The sequence below is a fragment of the Scyliorhinus canicula genome, chromosome 2 (assembly GCF_902713615.1).
Source record: "Scyliorhinus canicula chromosome 2, sScyCan1.1, whole genome shotgun sequence".
NCBI lineage: Eukaryota > Metazoa > Chordata > Chondrichthyes > Carcharhiniformes > Scyliorhinidae > Scyliorhinus > Scyliorhinus canicula.
Window position 1 is genome coordinate 160,885,447 of NC_052147.1, and position 8,672 is coordinate 160,894,118.

The 8,672-nt window shown below is 45.7% G+C and overlaps 1 long non-coding RNA gene across 1 annotated transcript; it reads left to right on the plus strand.

The window, feature by feature from the left end:
• The first annotated feature begins 922 nt into the window (after nucleotides 1-922).
• LOC119962421 lies at nucleotides 923-8,195 on the plus strand. The gene is made up of 3 exons (XR_005459869.1): nucleotides 923-1,039; nucleotides 4,022-4,252; nucleotides 8,163-8,195. It is a non-coding gene; the product is annotated as an uncharacterized LOC119962421 (long non-coding RNA).
• The last annotated feature ends 477 nt before the right edge of the window (nucleotides 8,196-8,672 follow it).

Below are 8,672 nucleotides of genomic sequence, written 5' to 3' on the forward strand. Positions count from 1 at the left end.
CATCTCCACGTCAGCCTCCACGAATCGCGGGGCTCCGACATCCTGGCCTACAGTTTCTGTGCTCGCCCGCGCCTTTTTACGGCGTCGGGCGGCGTCACGTGGGCGTGTTCGTGTCGTCGTCGCGTTCCGGCGTCATCGCGCACGTGATTGACGCGGCCCCGTTCCTAGCCCATTTCCCGGACGTGAATACGTCGGGAACTGGGCCGTGTCGGGCCGTCGCAAAAGTCGGCCGTTTTCACGGCCGACTTCGCGATTTTCCGCGGGTGCGGAGAATCGTACCCCAGACCTTTCATTCAGAACGAGCAGAAAAAAAATTATTCTCCTCATCCTAGCTGCACTCCAAATTCTCGACTGTTCTGGTAAACACTATTTAAAATGACTAAGGATTTTTTTGATGATGACCAGTGACTGCTGGTTTGTGTTAACATGGATTGAAAATTTATTGATCTGAAAATTGCTTTGCTTTTTGATTTAGAACAAACGTGCGAGAGCTGTGACTTTCCTGTGGTTTCCAAGGCAGTAAGTGTTTCACTGGTACAGTGGTAGAACAACTCTACAACTGTCAAGAACTTCATTGTGACCAAGTGCGAAGCAGATGCCATTAGTATCGCCAAACTCATTTCCCTGGTTAGACTCTGCAGGAAATTATGGTACTAAACAAAAATTGAAAATAATTATATAGCGAAAATTGAGGACAGAAAAAGAAGCAAAATTAAAATTCATGACCTTACAAAACAGAGGCAGAGAGAAATGGGGTAAGAGAAGGGCAATTTCTCTGATTTTCCCACAACAATTCTGTACATATTTTCACTGACAACCATAATATATGTCTGCTGGTACGTATTATTGTTCAGACACAAAATATATTTAATGTGGCTCCTTTAACTGACATAAATCTAACACTTCTTGTTGTTAGGTTATTCCAACAGGAGAATACTCGCTCCTGGTAAACTTAAGTTTCACTGTCCAGGAAACTGCATTGGGAGAAGATGCCAGAAATGAGCCAGCAGAATGTCAGCTGAAATCTCTCCCAAATGCTGTAAGTATTAACATTTCTCACTTCCTTCTCCATTATAATGAAGATGTGGTCTGGAGGCTTTAATACAGCATTGTTCAATAGCAAATTGGCAGAGGTTTAGCTCGGGCGGCACGGTAGCACAGTGGTTAGCACTGTTGCTTCACAGCACCAGGGACCCAGGTTCAAATCCCAGCTTGGGTCACTGACTATGCATAGTCTGCACATTCTACCCATGTCTGCTTGGGTTTCCTCCAGGTGCTCCGGTTTCCTCCCACAAGTCCTGAAAGACATGCTGTTAAGTGAATTAGACATTCTGAATTCTCCCTCAGTGTACCCAAACAGGTGCTGCAGTGTGGCGACTAGGGGATTTTCACAGTAACTTCATTGCTAATGTAAGCCTACTTGTGACACTGATAAAGATTATTATCACTGTTATAGTCACCTGTATTAGTTTTAGTCAAAAAATAATAAGTTTTACCAGAAATGGTCAATGTGCATATTTACTTCATTAACATCCATTTGTATGAGTCTCAAAGGAAGCAAAATACTCAATGATCCAAAGCACTGTTTTTTTCTTCCTATTTTTTCAATAATTGCACAAAAAGGTTAAAATATATGCCCACACATCATGTGGATATGAATACATTCCCAAGGAAATTGCCTTCTCACCCGTTCTTTTATTTAATAATCAGAAATGGAATTTGACACACTTGTGCAATGAGTCACATCTGGCTATTGATGAATGTACGGGATGACACTGGGCGGCACGGTAGCACAGTGGATCGGACTGTTACTTCACAGCATCAGAGACCTGGGGCGGGATTCTCCCCTACCCGGCGGGATGGGGGGTCCCGGCGTAGGGGAGTGGCGCCAACCACTCAGGGGTCGGGCCTCCCCAAAGGTGGGGAATTCGCCCCACCTTTGGGGGCCAGACCCGCGCCGGAGCGGTTGGCACCAGAAGATTGGCGCAAAAAACCGGCGCCCCCGGCAGCAGGGCTGGCCGAAAGGCTTTCGCCGGTCGGCACATGCGCCGGCAGTGACGTCAGCGGCAGCTGGCCGCTGACATCACTGCCGGCGCATGCGCGATGTGGGGTTCTCTTCTGCTTCCGCCGTGGCGGAGGCCGTGGCGGTCGCGGAGGAGAAATAGTGCAGCCAGGGCACTGGCCCAGAGTCTGAGCGGGGGGCCCCGATCGCGGGCCTGGCCACCGTTGGGGCACCCCCCGGGGTTCGATCGCCCCCCGCCCCCCCCAGGACCCCGGGGCCCGCTCGCTCCACTGATCCCGCCGTTCCAGAGGTGGTTCAAACCTCGGCGGTGGGAGAGGCCTCCCAGCGGCGGGACTTCGGCCCATCCGGGCCGGAGAATCACCGCAGGGGCCTCTCCGATCGGAGTGGCGAGATTCCGCCGCCGCCACTTCCCGGGTGGCGGAGTATCTCTGCCACGGCGGGGGTGGGATTTACGGCGACCCCAGGCGATTCTCCGACCCTGCTGGGGGTCGGAGAATTTCGCCCCTGGGTTCAAGTCCCAGCTCGGGACCCTGTCTGTGCGGAGTCTGCACATTCGCCCCGTGTCTGCATGGGTTTCCTCCGGGTGGTCCGGTTTCCCCCCACAAGTCCCTGAAAGAAGAGTTTGATAGGTGAATTGGACATTCTGAATTCTCCCTCTGTGTACCCGAACAGGCGCCAGAATGTGGCAACTAGGGGATCTTCACAGTAACTTCATTGCAGTGTTAATGTAAGCCTACTTGTGACACTGATAAAGATTATTATTATTATGTTTGAATGTGAGGGGAAAATGGTAGACAGCATTAAACTCCACTTAGCAGAAATCTAAAAAAAATACTATTTAGTTCGCATTATTTTTGCTTTTTAAAGTAATTTTTTAAACAATTGCAAAGTTTTATCTTGTTGAAGTTGACCATTCCTGCTGTTCCCTCATGTTTGAAAGCATTCTTTAGAAATTCAGTGTACCATGTGACCATGCCCTTGTTGCACACTGGATGTTTCTGTCCCTGTGATTGATGTTGAGAAGGAATCATTTTATTTCCCCCAGCAATGCTATATTACCACATGCAGTAGTCATCTAAACCTCAACCAACTACATCCTGTGCTGAGCCCCATCACATATTTGCAGATCTTCACAGCCATTTGTCCCCAAGTGCAATGATTTTAAAAGCCTCCCATTCCCTCAAGATGTCTTGGGAGGAAAGTTTCAAAAAGGCATTTATAGATCGGGAGGAGAAATCTAAAGTGCAGAACAGAATGGCTTAAAGCTCTATTTCTAATAGTGAGAGAGAGACAACATCTGCACAGTGGTTTAGAGTCAGTGGAGGCTGGGATGTGAGGCTGCAGGAGGTTGTAGAGGCAAGGTGGAGAGAGACAGTGGAGGAATTTCAAATGAGAAAAAGGATATTCAGGGTTATCCAAGACGAAACAGCAGATGGTACAGTGGAAGCAACGGAATATTGGGTCAGATGATGTTTTTGCAGACCAGCAATTTAAAGGAGTTGAATCTGGAAGTGAGGAAACGTGACTGAAGGGTGGGATTCTCTAAGTGGCCACAATAAGAGGTTTCACAACACCAAGTTAAAGTCCAACAGGTGTATTTGAAATCACAAGCTTTCGGAGCACTGCTCCTTCATCATGTGAGACTTCTTACCATAAATAAGCAGACCCAGACAGAAATGGAAGGCTTGATTCTTTTCTCAGCTCCTGTAAGGGGAATAGATTCTGTAATTATTAGCTCACGAGGAAGGAGCTGGATGACTGAGAGAAGCTGACACATTGCTTTATGGGGCAGATTTAAACCTGGTTATATAGGACAAGGCACTGAAGCCTAAAACTGGACCACTGATAGGTTTGACTGTAAGTAAATTCTGAATGGTAAATACAGAGACAGCCCCTTTGGATATTTAATATCAACATTCTGTTTTTTAAAAAACTGCACATGTTAAGACAATTGTGTTTTCTCTGGCCTAAAAATATGAATAATACACGTTAATTTAGATAAATCGCAGACATGATAGGAAGAACCGTGGACCAAAAGTAAAACAATATGTCCGGAACAATGGAAAATATAATTCAAAGTGCAGGGAGTACAAACCTGGAGGAAGAAATCCCAAATGGACTCAACGAAGGACCAACCCTTGGCAACCAACACGTCGCTGTAACCCTAAAAGAGTCTACAAATACAATGGGCAAGGCAGAAGGAACTGGCGATGGTAAAATGTAGATTAAGTAAGTCTCACCAGATTATTGTCACTTTTGAAGAATAAATTGTCCTTACTTTTGTCCCATTTTTGTGTCATAGAATTACAAAATTACAGCATGTAAATAGACCATTCGTAAATGTTGATGTTCTGACCTGTACACAAAGAGCAGGACAAATCCAACACGGCCAATTACCATCAATCTACTCTCGGTCATTAAATGTAGGAGCAGAAGTAGGCCACTCGGCCCATTGAGTCTACTCTGCCATTCAGTGAGATCATGTCTTATCCCCATAACCCTTGGTTCTCTTACTGATTAAAACTCTGTCTATCTCAGCCTTGAACATACCTTTTTTTAATTGAGGGTTAATTTATATTTAATGGCCAATCCACCTGTCCTGCACATCTTTGTGTTGTGTGGGTGTTAAATAGTGATGGAAGTGATCATAAACAGTGCAATCAAGTGGCATTTGCTCAGCAATAATGTGCTCACTGACGCTCAGTTTGGGTTCTGTCAGGGCCACTCATCTCCGCACGTCATTCAGTCTTGGTTCAAACAAGAACGAAAGAGCTGCACTCCAGAAGTGAGGGGAGAATGACTGCCATTGATATTAATGCCGCATTTGACTGAGTATAGCGTCAAGGAGCCTGAGAAACGGAGTGCTAGTAATACCTGAGTTAATGGAATTGGGGAAAATTCTTCATTGGTTGAAGTCATACCTGGCACAAAGCAAGATGGCTGCGGTTGTCGGAGGTCACTCATTTCAGCTCTAGGATATCACTGCAGGAGTTCCTCAGACTAGTGTCCTAGACTCAACTACCTTCAGCTGCTTCATTAGTGATCTTCCTTGCAAAAGAAGGTCAGAAGTGGGGATGTTTGTTGATGACTGCGCAATGTTCAGCACCATTCACAACTCCTCAAATAATGAAGCAGTCTACATGCAAATGCAGCAAGACCAGGCTTGGGCTGATAAGTGGCAACCTACATTTGCGCCACAAAAGTGCCAGGCAATGGCCATCTCCAATAAGAGAGAATCTAAACATTGCCCCTTCATATCCAGTGGCATTACCATTGCTGAATCCCCCACCACTCTGAACATCCTGGGGTAACCATTGACCAGAAACTGAACTGGACCAGCCATATAAGTATTGTGGTTACAAGAGCAGGTCAGAAGCTGGGAATCCTGAGGCATGAAATTCACTTCCTGATTCCCATATCCTGTCCACTGCTAACTCCACTGCCGAGCAGGAGTACCCCCAGGACATCAAACAAACTTTTATTCCCCAATTGGCCAAACACCCAATCCTCCCAACCCCCCACCTCCCAAATCCATGATCTCTTCTGCCCTTCTATCCCTTTGGGTTATTGGTCTTGCCGAGTTCCTGATTGTCAGGATAATTTCCTGCTTCGATGGCCTCATTTCCCACCATCCAACCTGTGAACCTGATTGGCTGCGATGCAGGCACCTAGTAAACCAAATGCTATTGAATTCCTGCCATTAGGTTTGGCAGTATCTCCACACCCACAACATTTCTGACTTTTAACTCCACAGGAACACTCCCCTTGCCCTGTTCTTGTTTTATTGCAAAAACATCAAATGATATTTTCCACAATTAAGCAATGAAATTGATGTCAGGAGGGCTAAAAGGGGTCACGAAAAGTAATTGGCAAATAGGGTTAAGGAAAATCCCAAGGCTTTTTACACGTACATAAAAAGAAAGAGGGTAGCTACGGAAAGGGTTGGCCCACTGAAGACAGGGGAGGGAATCTACGTGTGGAGCCAGAGGAAATGGGCGAGGTACTAAATGAATACTTTGCATCAGTATTCACCAAAGAGAAGGAATTGGTGGATGTTGAGTCTGGAGAAGGGTGTGTAGATAGCCTGGGTCATATTGAGGTCCAAAAAGACGAGGTGCTGGGCGTCTTGAAAAATATTAAGGTGGCTAAGTTCCCAGGGCCTGATGGGATCTACCTCAGAATACTGAAGGAGGCAAAAGAAGAAATTGCTGAGGCCTTGATAGAATTCTTTGGATCCTCACTGTCTTCAGGTGATGTCCCAGAGGACTGGAGAACAGCCAATGTTGTCCTTTGTTCAAGAAGGGTAGCAAGGATAATCCAGGGAACTACAGGCCGGTGAGCCTTATGTCAGTGGTAGGGAAATTACTGGAGAGAATTCTTCGAGACAGGATCTACTCCCATTTGGAAACAAGGGGTCGTATTAGCGAGAGGCAGCATGATTTTGTGAAGGGGAGAGCATGTCTCACTAACTTGATAGAGTTTTTTGAGGAGGTCACAAAGATGATTGATGCAGGTAGGGTAGTGGATGTTGTCTATATGGACTTCAGTAAGGCCTTTGACAAGGTCCCTCATGGCAGACTGGTGCAGAAGGTGAAGTCACAAAGGATCAGAGGTGAGCTGGCAAGATGGATACAGAACTAGCTAGGTCATAGAAGGCAGAGAGTAGCAATGGAAGGGTGCTTTTCTGATTGGAGGGCTGTGACTAGTGGTGTTCTGCAGGGATCAGTTTTGGGACCTTTGCTGTTTATAGTATATATCAATGATTTGGAGGAAAATGTAACTGGTCTGATTAGTAAGTTTGTGAATGACACAAAGGTTGGTGGAATTGCGGATGGCGATGAGGACTGACAGAGGCTACAGCAGGATTTAGATCGTTTGGAGACATAGGCGGCGAGATGGCAGATGGGGTTTAATCCGGAAAAATGTGAGGTAATGCATTTTGGAAGGTCTAACACAGGTAGGGAATATACAGTGAATGGTAGAACCCTCAAGAGTATTGACAGTCAGAGAGATCTAGGTGTACAGGTCCACAGGTCACTGAAAGGGGCAACACAGATGGAGAAGGTAGGCAAGAAGGCATATGACATGCTTGCCTTCATTGACCGGGGCATTGAGTGTTAAAATTGGCAAGTCATGTTGCAGCTCTATCGAACCTTAGTTCAGCCACACTTGGAGTATAGTGTTCAATTCTGGTCACCACACTATCAGAAGGATGTGGAGGCTTTGGAGAAGATGCAGAAGAGATTTACCAGGATGTTGCCTGGTATGGAGGGCATTAGCTATGAGGAGAGGTTGAATAAACTTGGTTTGTTCTCACTGGAACAAAGGAGGTTGATAGAAATCCAAAAAATTATGAGGGGCATAGACAGAGTGGATAGTGAGAGACTTTTTCCCAGGGTAGAGGGGTCAATTACTAGGGGGTATAGGTTTAAAGTGCAAGGGGAAAGGTTTAGAGGAGATGTACAAGGCAAGTTCTTTACACAGAGGGTAGTGAGTGCCTGGGACTCGCTGCCGGGGGAGGTAGTGGAAGCAGGGACGATGGTGACATTTAAGGGGCATCTTGACAAAAACATGAATAGGATGGGAATAGAGGGATATGGACCCTGGAAGTGTAGTAGATTTTAGTTTAGACGGGCAGCATGGTCGACGCAGGCTTGGAGGGCCGAAGGGCCTGTTTCTGTGCTGTACTTATCTTTGTTCTTTGTTCTTTGATGCTGTGCCAAGGGAAGCACATCCTTCAAACAGTCACCTCTCCCTCCACATGTGTCCAAGGCAAATTCCCTTCCTGAAATGAAAATTGCTTATTGTCATAAGTAGGCTTCTAATGAAGTTGCTGTGAGAACACCCTTGTCGCCAAATTAGGGCACCTGTTCGGGGAGGTTGGTACGGGAATTGAACCCATTCTGCCTGCCTGCCTTGGTCTGCTTTCAAAGCCAGCTATTTAGCCCAGTGTACTGAACCAGCCTTTGGCTGAGGAGAGATTTTTCACCTCATTCCCTCCCTGGAAATGTTCACCAAAAATATTTTATAAAAAATGGGAAATTAATACTCAAAAATACTTCAATACCTAAAATTATTAACTGATATTTATCTGAAACAATTAGAAATTCCAATGAATGACTATTGCTGATTAAATTAGATTTTGTAAGAAAACTGAAGAGTGAAGGAAGACATCAGAACAAAGGTAAGAATAAACAGGCAGAAATTTCCACTTGGATTGAACTGTTTAACTTGAAACATTTAATTAGAAGTAGTGTTTAATTTAATTATTAGTATTCATAATATTGTTATGCTAATGTTCAAGATATTCTGTCTGCTCAGCAATTCTGGTATGGCAGCCTGATATGGCAACTGCTCGGCCCAAGACCTCAAGACACTTCAGAGATTTGTGAACACAGCCCAGTCCATCACATGAACTTGCCTCCCATCCATTGACACCATCTACACTCCCCGCTGCCTTGGGAAAGCGGGCAGCATAATCAAGGGCCCCTCCCACCTGGCTTACTCACTCTTCCAACTTCTTCCATCAGGCAGGAGATACAAAAGTCTGAGAACATGCATGAACAGATTCAAAAACAGCTTCTTCCCCACTGTTATGAGCCCCTTATGGACTGACCTCATTAATGCTACACTCCCGTATGCTTCACCC